Source organism: Xenopus laevis, chromosome 6L (genome assembly GCF_017654675.1).
Source record: "Xenopus laevis strain J_2021 chromosome 6L, Xenopus_laevis_v10.1, whole genome shotgun sequence".
Classification (NCBI taxonomy): Eukaryota; Metazoa; Chordata; class Amphibia; order Anura; family Pipidae; genus Xenopus; species Xenopus laevis.
This window is the reverse complement of record NC_054381.1, coordinates 151,610,551-151,624,373: the sequence shown is the minus strand read 5'-3', so window position 1 is coordinate 151,624,373 and position 13,823 is coordinate 151,610,551. Positions and strand designations below refer to the sequence as shown.

At 40.6% G+C, this 13,823-nt stretch overlaps 1 protein-coding gene across 1 annotated transcript in view; it reads right to left on the bottom strand.

Annotated features, from left to right (window-relative positions):
- nsmce2.L (NSE2 (MMS21) homolog, SMC5-SMC6 complex SUMO ligasee L homeolog) overlaps positions 1 to 13,823 on the bottom strand; it is a gene marked incomplete in the record, with an annotated part of 152,951 nt that overhangs the window by 9,980 nt on the left and 129,148 nt on the right.

The window sequence follows — 13,823 nt, the reverse complement described above, 5'->3', positions numbered from 1 at the left end:
GCTGAAAAAGGCCGAATTGTGGCTGAATCCTGAATTCGGTGCATCCCTACTATTTATTTATTTATTTAATTATTTATTTTGTATAGGTTTTTAATGATTCTCCTTTTTCTTCTAACTCTTTCCAGCTTTCAAATAGGGGTCACTGACCCCATCTAATGCTCCGTAAGGCTACAAATGTATTTTTATTGCTACTTTTTATAACTGATCCTTCTATTCAGGCCTCTCCTTTTCATATTCCAGTCTCTTATTCAAATCAATGCATGTAATTTGAACCCTAGTTACTAGATTCCTTAAGATGCAAATTGAAGAGCTACTGAATAAAAAGCTAAATAATTTAAAATCCTTCAATAATAAAACAACTCTCTACATCATACTAAAAGTTATCTCAAAGGTGAACAACCCCATTAATCCTTATTGGAGGCAAAACCAGTTTTTGGGGTTTATTTAATGTTTACATGGTTTTCTAGTATATTTAAGGTATAAATAAAAATCCCTTATCCGGAAACCCCCAGGTCCCGAGCGTGTGTGCGTGTGCGTTGAATAAAGTACCCCCTATTGTAAAATATAAGGATATTATAAGTCTATGAGGAGATTCATGAAAAGCACAAGGCCGAAGCTCTGAGGTTACTTCTAATATCCTCATATTTTCCAACAAGGGGTACTTTATTTTTAATAACTCATGTGACAACAATGACATCACTACTCACTGTTTATAACTGATGATAACTGACCGTTTAGAACAATATAATTTACAAGATATTCGTGGCTTTTGTGTATATTTTATGGATATAATTTACAGGATATTCATGTGTTTTATTACTGTGTGTGTGTTTGTGCGTATGTATGTATGTATGTATGTATGTATGTATGTATGTATGTATGTATGTATGTATGTATATATATATATATATATATATATATAGTGAATAAAGTACCCCTCTTGTAAATTATAAGGATATTATAAGTTACCGAGGAGTTTATCACCATATATAAGAATATAATTTACAAGATATTCATGTCTTTTGTGCATTATATAGATATAATTCACACATAAAATCTATCACGGTGCCACTTACACAGTTTTTATTATGTGTGCACAAAAATAAAGCGGACTTGAAGAATAAGTTGGTATGGCATGGATCTTTCCGTTTTTTATTAAAAACCCAGAGCCTACAAGTTTCCACTTGGAAATCGACCGCAGTATTCAGGCAAGTTGTGTTTTCCTTTCCCCTTTTGCTTTTCTTTCCCCTTAATAATATCTTTCTCAGGATGCCAGCAATGCTGTGAAGCAATACAATGCCTATGTGACAGGAGGTTATTGTGATTCAGCGCTGCCATAAAGATATATGGCTATTCTATAAGCACAATCCATTCTTCCCAGAGAATAGGGGCCTCTGGGAGAAATACAAGGAGAATGTTCTTGTATCGGATGTAAGAATTGGCATCGGGAAAAAAACAGGTTTCCAACCCCTTAAAAGGCAAAAAGTTCGATAAGATCCTGTGCGCTTCCTGCAATAAAGTTATACCAAAGTGTTTTTGAGTTGGCTGGAATTCCCAAATTTTAATGTAAGTGTGTACTATGTTTATGTGTAATAAAGCTTAACAAAACTTGAGCATCTCATTGTCGCCAGGAACGTTTTCCCGACCTGCAGCGTGTGATCTTTGCAAATCTGACCCATTTGGGTATCCGTAGACGAAGGAAGCGTACCAGAAGTTGAAGGACAGACGCGGGTGAGAGGAACGAGCAGCGCCAATAGAACCATGACTAATATTGTGCGGACAGCAAGTAACAGCAAGTTAAGGTGGCTCTAGACGCAAAGATCCTATCGTACGAATTGAGGATTCGTACGATTTTCGGACCGTGTGGAGAGTCCTGACATTTTTCGTCCGGTGGAGATCGGTCGTTTGGTCGATCTGACAAGTTTGATTTTGTCCCGACCGTCCCGCCGGAGCCCATTGCGCTCTCATCGTAATCCGATCGTTCGGCCATAGGGCCGAACGTTCAGATTACCCCCCATATAGCCATGCCCGTTAGTGGCATATCGGGGAAAGATCGGCTTGTTTGGCGATGTCACCAAACGAGCGGATCTTTGCGTCTATGGCCACCTTAACACACTAACAACCAGAAGGATCCTGTATGTACGAACCATACAGGGGCTTTTTTCTTTGTGTCACGGTTACGCACAATTGTCTCCCTTTGTATTTTGTTTTGAAGGAGAGCGGGGAGGTGTGATGGTGGAACCTTGCGACCAATATTGAGAAACAACAAAAGTTACACTCGATCGGATAAGCGACCCATAACTCGGTGGATTGGGAGAGACTCAAAAACACTTTGGTATAACTTTATTGCAGGAAGCGCACAGGATCTTATGTAATTTATTGAGGAAAGTACGCCAATGTACGCGGAGACATAATTGCACAATTTGATGAATATGCGTGTTCGTCATGAAATAACGTCTGATGGTTTGGGTTTAATATTCTTATACAAGAATACTAAATGGTTACTACCACCCATCAAGCGTAATACGACTGCCATCACTGGAACAGAAATATTTCAGGACTCTGGGACGGACACGAACATAAAATTCTTCCTCCATGGTCAAAAACACCTTAGAGTGATCTCCTAATAATGATTTTCTTATCACCTTTCCACATTCTTCTCTTCGGGAGTTGAACATGTTGTGTAGCTGCCACGTGACACCACGACAACTTCTCATAATCACACCATCTGCCTCCAACCTAATCCACTTGATCACTAATCTTAGCAAAATCCCAGTAATAACCCCACAGATCCTCCTGTGTCTGCAAATGAATCTCCCACAAGTCAGAGGTCTTCACAGTTCTGAGAATATCTATTTCCACCATAAAGGGTTGGCTCAGTGGTCAACACTGCTCCCTGAATTCCAGGCTCTCAATTTGCTGCTGACTTGAACACTATTTGCAAGGAGTTTTTCTTCTGTCTGTGTCGGCTTTCTCCGAATAATCCAGTTTGCTCTCACCCTATTAGTTCTCTTAACCATTTAATTGTGTAGCCAGGGCATGGGGATGGACATTGGGTCCCCCATTCTGGTGCACAAACAAGATTCTGAGATGATACAAGACTTGTCTTAATAACAGTGTCCACAAAATAGCTCCTGCCTGCTTGCTATAAATATGAATTCCCAGACTGAAGGAGACAAGATTCAAATAATTTATACAGTGTAATTAAAGTTCATTTTGTATGACTAACGTGATAAAATAGAATTTGAAATATTAAAGTAATTAAGCTACAGGTGAGCTGTAGTTAAAAGGAAGTGTGAGCTACACATCAGAGCTTCCCCCTAGAGACCTCCTTGAGTGGAGGAGGGTCTGTGAACACCTCCTTGAGCCCCAGAGAGGATTTTGGGATTTGTGTCCGGTGAAAGCAGTAAGTAATGCTTATGTGAAGCAAATGTGATGAACCTGGTCCTTGTGTTGCAAATAAAAGCCAGCCAAACGTGGAAGATGGTGTCAGTCCATTTCTGTGCCAAAAACTGTGCCGGAAACTCACAATTGTTACAATATAAAATAAAGGAGACTGCCTCGCTAACACTCCAGTGTCACAGTTGCGTAGGCAAATATCATTTTTATAAATGGAGTAATGTGGGCACAAATAATCTGAGCATTATGGCTGTCATCCAGTCACGTTCCTGTATCCTACCTGGTCCTTTCTGATAGGTTCTAAAGAGGCAACAACTGACAAAACAGAATGGCACCGGAACATCATCCTGAGGCAAGTGTCATACACGTTTATTTAATCAGCGACTATAGATTATATAGTGAATAAAGTACCCCCTCGTAAAATATAAGGATATTATAAGTTACCGAGGAGTTTCATGACCATATAAAAGTACGAGGCCGAAGGGCGAATGTTTTTATACAGGTCATGGAACTCCGAGGTAACTTCTAATATCCTCATATTTTGTAACTGGGGGTACTTTATTTATTATAATACACAAATTTCAGTGAGTCATGTGACAGAAATGACATCAGAACTCACCGTTTATAACTGATGACATCAGAACTCACCGTTTATAAGAAAATAATTTACAAGATATTCTTGGCTTTTGTGTATTATATATAGACTATACGCTATAAATTATGGGAAAATATTGCAACTGGGCCAGTAAAACCCTTTGCTGTTGATACACCAGAATGGTTCCAGTTTTGCCAGGGTAGTGAAATTGCACCCTCAGTTCCCATGTGACCCAGGTGTGTGTGAAACATGACGAGGTTAAGTGAAGTATTTGTGAAATGGAAGGGCTGAGATTAAGCGAGCTATATTTGTGTGGGAACTGACGGCAGAGATTGTGCTTGTGACCTAGGCTCTTGCACTTTGCTGTCACTTCCTCAAGATCATCCTGTTTATCTCCTCACCCCGAGTACAGACAGTTGCACAGACATTCTCCACATGCCAGAGGAATATACAGGCGCTCCCCAGTCAGGTTCCCATACCGTATTATTGGGCTGTCACATTTCTTTCAGTCTTTCTTGTTCTAAGATATTTCTCTAAATTACTTCTTGTAAGGCAGCATTACAGATACACCCAGTCTCCTTGGATTCACATCGGTTTTTTTTTTGTTTGGTGGGTCCTCCTCATATTTAAGTTTTTTTTTTAGGACCACAACCTTTAAAGGAGAACTAAAGCCTAACTAAAGAAGTAGCTAGAAATGTTGTACATTATGTTTTGTGCTTCTGTACCAGCCCAAGGCAACCACAGCCCTTTAGATGTAAAGATCTGTGTCTCCAAAGATGCCCCAGTAGCTCCCCATCTTCTTTTCTGCTGATTCACTGCACATGCTCTGTGCTGCTGTCACTTACTGAGCTTAGGGACCCACTCACAATATACAGTACACATAGAATAGAAATGTCACAATATAAGGCTGATTAGTAATTAATACAGATAATTACTACATGGCAGCACAGAAACCAGTGCAATTAGCATCAGAATTTAATAATCAGCAAACCTGTAGCATCAGCTTATATTACAGGGGAAGCTCATTTTCTGCTGGATAATTAGTGACGACCCCTAAGCTTAGCTTCTCAACAGCCAATCAGAGCCCACTGAGCATGTGAGTGTCACAGACACTTTCCAAGATGGTGACCCCTTGTGACAAGTTTGAAGTCCTGGATCATTGCCGCTATTGACAAGCTGAAACTTTAGCCTCGTGCAATAAGTTCAGTATATAAAATATGGCATTTTTAGCCATATTCATTTTTAGGGTTTAGTTCTCCTTTAAGAGAGCAGAGGCTGATCATACAGTGAAAGATGTGCTTGGGTTGCATTTGCTTGGCCTGATCCGATTGTCTGGGTTCTGGGTTTAAGGACAGATACAATTAGGGCCGAAACAAGACTCATCACATACCTCACAACATTCACAAAGAGGAAAGAGGGACAAAAAGTTGTGCTACGTGTAGCACTGGGAATTCTTTTGACCACACCATTTTTATGGCCACACCCCATAAGTCCATTTTACAAAATTTGGAAGGTTATGAAAGGTTGAATACATTTCTGGGAGTAAACAATTATTTGTTACAAAAGTATCCAAGTGCAGGGTCTGAGGTTAGTGATTATAATTACTGGAGGTTGCATTACCACCCGGTAGTAATGTGAAGGCCGACCCGATACCTGCGGGTTTGGGCCAACTTCCCACTCTGCCTCGCGGGTGGCGGGGGGGGGGTTGAGCTCTTCTCCTGCTCTCCCCGCCTGCCACCGTCAAATGCCGGCTTCTGGGTTTGTCTTTTATAGACGCTGCGCCTGCTCGCCCCGCCACTTTTGTGATGTCATCAACGGGCGGTGCTGGGCCTATAAAAGCAACGTGGAAGTTGGATGTGGTCGGCCGCGGGCTAAGGGAGGGTGGGTTAGGGTCGGGGAAATCCTAACCCGTACATCACTACCACCCGGCACACCCTGTTGATTAACCCTTTCTTCTTCAATACACTAAAATATTACACCACACATTCCAGCATGAGAAGAGACTAACCCCTATATGTAATAAAAGCCAATACGTTTTCCCAGGAGCAGTAACACATAGCAACCAATATGATGTTTGCTTTTTAGACCAGTAAATGCTGTCTGCTGATTGGTTGCTATGGGTTACTGCACCTGGGCAAACAGTGCCTTTTATTACATAACCCCATAAGTGCATTCAACCACTAGGAAAATAATCACTTTCCTGAAGAGTTTAATTTTGATTTAGTAAGAGTAAGATGGGCCTGAGACAGAGCTGGCTGATAACTTGTACTTGATCCCAACTAAGATATAATTAATCCTTATTGGAAGCAAAACCAGCCTATTGGGTTTATTTAATGTTTACATGATTTTCAAGTAGACTTAAGGTATGAAGATCCAAATAACAGAAAGCTCCGTTATCCAGATAAACCAGGTCCCGTGCTTTCTGGGTAGCAGGTTCCATACCTGTATTTCCAAGGGTAAATATACTGACTGGACTGTAAGGAAAGGAGTTGAAGGAGGATAGGTAACAGAAGATGCAGGAGTCTAATCAGATGGAGCAGAAATAAGAGATATATACACAAGAAAGAGTTTGGAGAAACCTACTCTTTGAGAAGTCCCATTTCTGTTGTGTATATATGAAACCTACTCTTTGATATTTGTCCGGACACATTTCTATTGTTCTGTTTGTTCGGAAAGTCGGCTCCTCTTCATTTACTCACCAATGTACTTAAGGTATGGGACCTGTTATCCAGAATGCTCGGGATCTGGGGCTTTCCGGATAACGGATCTTTCCGTAATTTGAATCTCTACTAGAAGTCTACTAGACGATCATGTAAACATTAAATAAACTCAAACTGACCAATATCCATGTCGCAAAGATATTGATCGTTCATCCAAGATACATGTACTGGACACTGTGTGAAACTAGACTCTGTACAATGTTATCTGTAGGACCAGCTTAAAGGAACAGTCCAGTGTAAAAATAAAAACTGGGTATAGGCTGTGCAAAATAAAACATGTTTCTAATATAGTTAGTTAGGCAAAATGTAATGTATAAAGACTGGAGTGAGTGGATGTCTAACATAATAGCCAGAACACTATTACTGCTTTGCAGCTCTCTAACTGAGTTAGTCAGTGACTATAAGGGAGGCCACATGGGACATAACTGTTCAATGAGTTTGCAATTGATCCTCAGCATTCAGCTCAGATTCAAAAGCAACAGTTATGACCCATGTGGCCCCCCCCTCAAGTCACTGATTGGTTACTGCCTGGTAACCAATCAGTGGAAACCAAGAGAGCTGAAAAGCAGGAAGTAGTGTTCTGGCTATTATGTTACACATCCAGTCACTCCAGCCTTTATACATTACATTTTTGGCTAACTAACTATATTAGAAACAATTGATATTTTACCCAGTTTTTATTTTTATACTGAACAATTCCTTTAAATGTATTAATCTTCAGATACAAGTCCACCAATGTCCAAGATAATGTTTATCCAACTGGCTGTGTGTTTAGTTCCAAACAATCTGATTCTTAACCAGAATTTGGAATATTTGTTGCACTCATTGAGGCAGATTTACTAAACAGCGAATATTTGCCAGCGACGGCTTCACAGCCATCGCAACACTTCGGCAGGCTAATTCACTAAAATGCGAAGTTGCATCCATGGTGCCGAACGCTGGCGAATTTTCGCTAGCGTTACTTCGGCAATCAAAGCAAAGATGTTGCCTAATTTGCATGTATATGTTGCAGCAAATACATTACACAAGTTAAGGGAATATTAATAAAAATAGAGTTGTTATAATGCCCTACAAATGAGCCCACTGTATATGTTCCATATGTTAGGAAATGTATGGGGGAACCCGGTTACCCCAAAAAAAATTTAAGGACTTTTGCAGGCTATCACTCTGAAAAACGCCAGTTTTTTGGGACTTAAAAAATGTTTTCACTAAAAATTGAGGAAGGCCTGTTAGTAAATTGGCTTAGTGCCTGACTGACGTCACTCTGGCGAATTTTCGCCAGCGTAAGTCACTTTGCCCTTTAGCAAATCTGCCCCATTGTTGGTAAATGAGCCTCACTCTACACCTTTTATACATGTAGAGCAGGGACCCCCAACCTTTTATACCTGTGAGCAACATTCAAATGTAAAGAGAGTTGGGGAGCAACACAAGCATGAAAATGTCCCTGGAGGTGCCAAATAAAGGCTGTGATTGGCTATTGGTAGCCCCTATGTGGAATGACAGACTACAGGAGACCCTGTTTGGAAGTACATCTGGTTTTTATACAACCAAAACTTGCCTCCAAGCCTGGAATTCAAAAATAATCACCTGCTTTGAGGCCACTGGGAGCAACATCCAAGGGGATGGGGAGCGACATGTTGGTTGGGGATCACTGATATAGAGGAAATGACTGGCATCAGCTATTTTTGTGCTTAGTTATGAAAGACCTGTAATCATAAAGTGACCAAAGGAGACAGCCCTTACATACAACATGAGTCATTGGACAGCCTGAAATTAAACAGAATTGCCTAAGGCAGCATATACTCTCCCTCGAAAGTCACACCCAAATGTATTGATCGAAAGAAAGAAAAAAGGCAACAATCTACTCTATTTAAGACATGTAATTCCTTGTGTGCTATTCAATGAATCATAGACATCTTTCGCTTATGATGAATTAAAGGGGTCACCTTTATGTTAACTTTTGGTGTGTAATAGAATGGCTAAACTTCTCAATTGGCCTTCATTTTTTCTTTTTTTTACTTTTTGAATGATTTGCCTTCTTCTTCTGGCTCTATCCAGCTTTCAAAAGGGGGGTCAGTGACCCCGTCTATAAAACAAATGCTCTGTAAGTTTATACATGTATTGTTATTACAACTTTTTATTATATCCCTTCCTATTCCGGTCTCTCCTATTCATATTCCAGCCTCTTATTCACATTAGTGAAGATTTCTGCAATTGCAAACTGGAGAGCTGCTGAAAAGCTCAATAACTCCAAAACCACAAATAATGAAAAATGAAAAAAAAAATGCTAATTGTCTCAGAATATCCCTCTATACATCATAATAAAAGTTAAACAACCATTTTAAAGGAGAACTAAACCCTTAATTATAAAAACCCTACCCTACATAGACCCCCCTTCCTGCTCCCCCACCAGCCTGGTATCCCTGGTAAATGCCCCTACCTCTTTACTTCCCCCTCTGTGCAGCGGAGTTCACAGACGCCATCTTCTTCTTCTCTCTGGTAATCCTCGGGAAGAGTGGCGTATGGGCGCATGTGCAGTTGGAGCAATCTTCCAGTTCACGATAACTGTTCATGTACAGAAAGTGACGGTTAATTGGCGAAGCGGCGGAAGATGACCCGAAGATTACCGAAGAGAAGAAGATGGCGCCCGTGAACTCCGCTGCACAGAATCTGCACTGAGGGGTATGTAAAGAGGTAGGGGCATTTATCTGAGGTAACACCTAGGCTGGGGGGGGGAGCAGGGAGTGTAGGAGTTTTTATAATTAAAAGTTTGGTTCTCCTTTAAGGGCAATTGTACCTGGATGGGTCTTTCTGGCTCTATTTTGCATACAAGGGGTTAAAGGGTTCTATTATATTAAGCCTAGACACACATGTACATTTCTACACTGCTAATTAATAGCATATGAGGCTTTTTTGGGCACTTTAAGCATATTTCAGCAGCGTTGGACTGGGACACCAGGGGCCCACCCAAAAATCTTAGACCAGGGGCCCACTCTCAGTACTATTATAATTCCTCTCCTCACGCAGCCTCTATTCTGCTAGTCTCTTTTCTTTACATGCTATAATCTGTTATTCAGTCTATTTGGTCTCATAGAAATAGGTAATGGCCATGAAATAGGCCAAATGTTTTGAAGCAGGAGGGCCCACTGACACCTGGGCCCACTGAGAGTTTTCCTGGTATCCCTCTGGGCCAGTCCGACACTGTATTGGAGCCTCCCAGATATCATCTGCATCTTGCAGACTTGGCACATGCACAGAACATTGGCTTTACTTGCCCTTTAATATTTTATTTCTGGGCTACTTATCTCACAAGAGGTAAAAACACTTCTTTTAGCAATTTCTGTCCCAATTAAAAGATTAAAGGCATGAAACCCTGAGCTGCAAGCACTTGCAAAAGCTGATGCCCAAGGCCAGTATTGCCGTGTCTCAAGCCAAGCACATTTGTATGTGTCCTTGGGTCATGGGAAGGTTTAGATCTCTGGATTTAAAAATTTTTTTATTCCCTGATCTTAGATAAACTCAATTATTTAACCTTTTATGTGCCACACAACATAGAACCCACCGAGCCAACATGAAAGAACCAGCATGTCAGCAGTCTACAACTCCAAGTTTCCCTTTAATCTACGATGTGCCATGTTATCTGGCATGGATAGAGAAAACAGAGCCAGCCTGGAAAATACATTAAATACAGAGAATATTCACTATACAGTTTATGCACAGCGCATGGCAAAAAAACCCCATCTGTACAATAGAGAACGAGCACATTACGTGAATGAAGAGGATTCTACAACTGAGCAGCGGCCCCTAATAACCAGATATGAATCCCTGCCCACTGGCAGTTTGCACATTATGCCAAGCGGATGCATTAGTAAAGCCAAGAGTTTGCACACTATGACAAGATAATAAATCATCAGAACTAAGAGTGTGAGGAGCAGGACGAGGGAATTGCTGTATCCCAGAGCTGAAATACTCTTCTGTGTCAACATGATTTCCGCATTGGATTATTAATGCACCTGAAAGTTTGAAAGTAGTTCACCCGATCACTCTTCTATATATTCCTTTTTAAAACAAATAGAATTAAAGGTATGGGATGCATTATCTGGAAACCCGTTATCCAGAAAGCTCCGAATTATGGAATGGCTTTCTCCCATAGGGGCAAATTCACTATGCGCCGAAGCACCTGACGCTAGCGTCAATTCGCTAGCGTTGGGCATTTTCGTTACTTCGCAAATCACTAACGGACGCTAGCGTAACTTTGCTAGTTTAACTTCGCACCCTTACGCCTGGCGAATTTGCGCAACGGACGTAACTACGCAAATTCACTAATGCGCGCATTGTTCTGAACGCTACCTTTTACGCTAGACTTCCTTCGCCACCTCAGACCAGGCGAAGCGCAATAGAGTAGATAGGGATTTCTTCAAAAAAAGTCAAAATTTTTTCTAAGTCCCAAACAACACTGGCGTTTTTTCTATATTATGGGTGATAGGCTGAAAAAGATCGAACATTTTTTTGGGGCTCCCCTCCTTCCCCCCGAAATTTCCTAACTCATGGCAACTTAACTATACAGTGGGCACATGTGTAGGGCAAAATAAAAATTGTATTTGCTGTTTTGAAGGTTTCCCAGGCATTTGTAGTGCTGATACATATTCCTCCATAGAAATTTGAATTTCGCGCCGTATGCAAATTAATCATCGCTAGCGTAACTTCGCTTCACTTAGCGAATCAACGCTAGCGCAACTTAGCAACCTTACGCTACCCCTGAGCGCAACTTTGGATTTTAGTGAATTTGCAGAGCGCTGGCGAAACTACGCCTGGCAAAGTGCGGCGAAGTTACGCCTGGCGCAACTACGAATCTTAGTGAATGTCTCACATAGACGTCATTTTATCAAAATAATTTAAATTTTTAAAAATGATTTCTTTTTTCTCTGTAATAATAAAACAGTCGCTTGTACTTTATCCCAACTAAGATATAATTAATCCTTATTGGAAGCAAAACCAGCCTATTGGGTTTATTTCATGTTTATATGATTTTCTATTAAGGTATGAAGATCTGCTATCCGGAAACCCGTTATCCAGAAAGCTCAAATTACAGAAAGGCTGTCTAGCATAGACTCTATTTAATCCAAATAATCCAGATTTTTAAATTTTTTTTAAATTTTTCTCTGTAATAAAATAGTAGCTTGTATTAGATTCATAGATACCAAGATATACTAAGATGTATAAAGATATAATCAATCCTTATTGGAAGCAAAACCAGCCTATTGGATTTATTTAATGTTTACATTATTTTGAAGTAGACGAAAGGTGTAAAGATGCAAATTACAGAAAGACTGGTTATCCAGAAAACCCGGTCCTAAGCATTCTGGATAACATACTTGTACCATATGCCCAAAAGTGTGCGGACACCTGTCTGTCCAACATCTAATTTGCAACCCAACTGAATCAATAGCAGTTGTTCCTCCTTTTTGCTGCTTAAACAGCCTCTACTCTTGGTTGGACATTTTTGGTGGGATTTAATTCCATTAAAAAAACAAGAGGTTGGGCACAGATATTGGGGATCAGGCGTGGCACACAGTCCAGGCTCTAATTCATCCCACAGGTGTTCAGTTGGTTTGAGGTCAGAACTTAGTGCAGGCCATGCAAGTTATTCCATCTCCGCAAACCCATTCTGTACAGGCCTTACTTTGTGCATGGGGTTATTAAAAACAAAAACTTAAGAAGCACAAAAATTTGGAAAATGCATCGAAGTCTATGGGTGACATTTTTTTTAAAGCGTAACAAATTTTTTCACCCATTTGGGTGTCATTTTTGCAGCGAAACTTGGTGAAAAATTTTGCTCATCACTAATTGTGACCTGAACGGCCTTGATTTTAGAATGAGACTGGGAGGGGAGCTAGGCACTAAATAATACATTCGCTAAAGTTGTTTCAGGACAGAAAATTATGAATATATATATATATATATATATATATATATATATTATATATATATATATATATATATATATATATATATATATATATATATATATATATATATATATATATATATATATATATCTCTGGCTCTCCCTAATTTCTGGGTCAAAGAAAAGGGGCTGCACACATTTAAACTAAATTTTAGTATGATGTCGAGTAGTGATGTGTGGGTTGGGTTTTTGCCAACCCGCACTAACCCTCCCTCCACCGGCTTCCTTTTATAGACCCTCGCTGCCCCGCCAATGATGTCACAAAAGGGGTGGGAGAAGCAGGCGCATCGTCTATAAAAGAAGAACCCGGAAGTCGTAAGCCGGCACTGCAACATGGCGGAGGGGGGAAAGGGAGAAGAGCTCAACCCGCTCTCGCCCACCACCCCTGAAGAGGAGTCAGGGGTGGTGGGGTATAAGCTTTCGCAAAAACTGGGAAAGCTTATTGACTCAAGTATAAGCCTAGGGTGAGAAATGCAGCAGCTTCTGGTAAGTTTCAATCAAAAAATTGAGGGTTTCTGCTCCCATTGGAGGTGCCGGCGTCTCGTTTTTGGATGCCGGCGACCATTCTTGGAAGCCGGCGAATATTCTTGGAGACTATTCTTGGACACCGGCGACTATTCTTGGATGCCAGCGACTATTCTTAGGCGCCGGCGACTATTCTTAGACGCCGGCCACCGTTTTTGTGCTTGACCTGAGTATAAGCCGAGGAAGAGTTTTTCAGCATATTTTGGGGGCTGAAAAACTCGGCTTATACTCGAGTATATATGGTAATGCCCTAAATAACTGTCAAGGTTTGAAATAAGGACACAGTTCTCTGTTGGTTACATGATCTAGTTCCATAACGGGGGAAAAAAAGAATAATCAACCTACACCCTAGGGTTGTTAAAATTACACTTTTACTACGAGTTTAACCTTTATTAATAGAACACTACTGACTTACATTTAAGAAACAGGCTCTTCCGTGGTGAAAATAGTTCTTTGATGAATTACGACGAATAACAGGGGGAAAGAAACTCTGCCGACAAATAATACGGACGAATGTCTTGAGCCTTGTGCTGAGTTGATTTACTCTACGTGAGTGATTGTATTGCTTGTGCTGTGACAGCAATATGTGAATTACTGCCTGGGATCCCAAACTTGC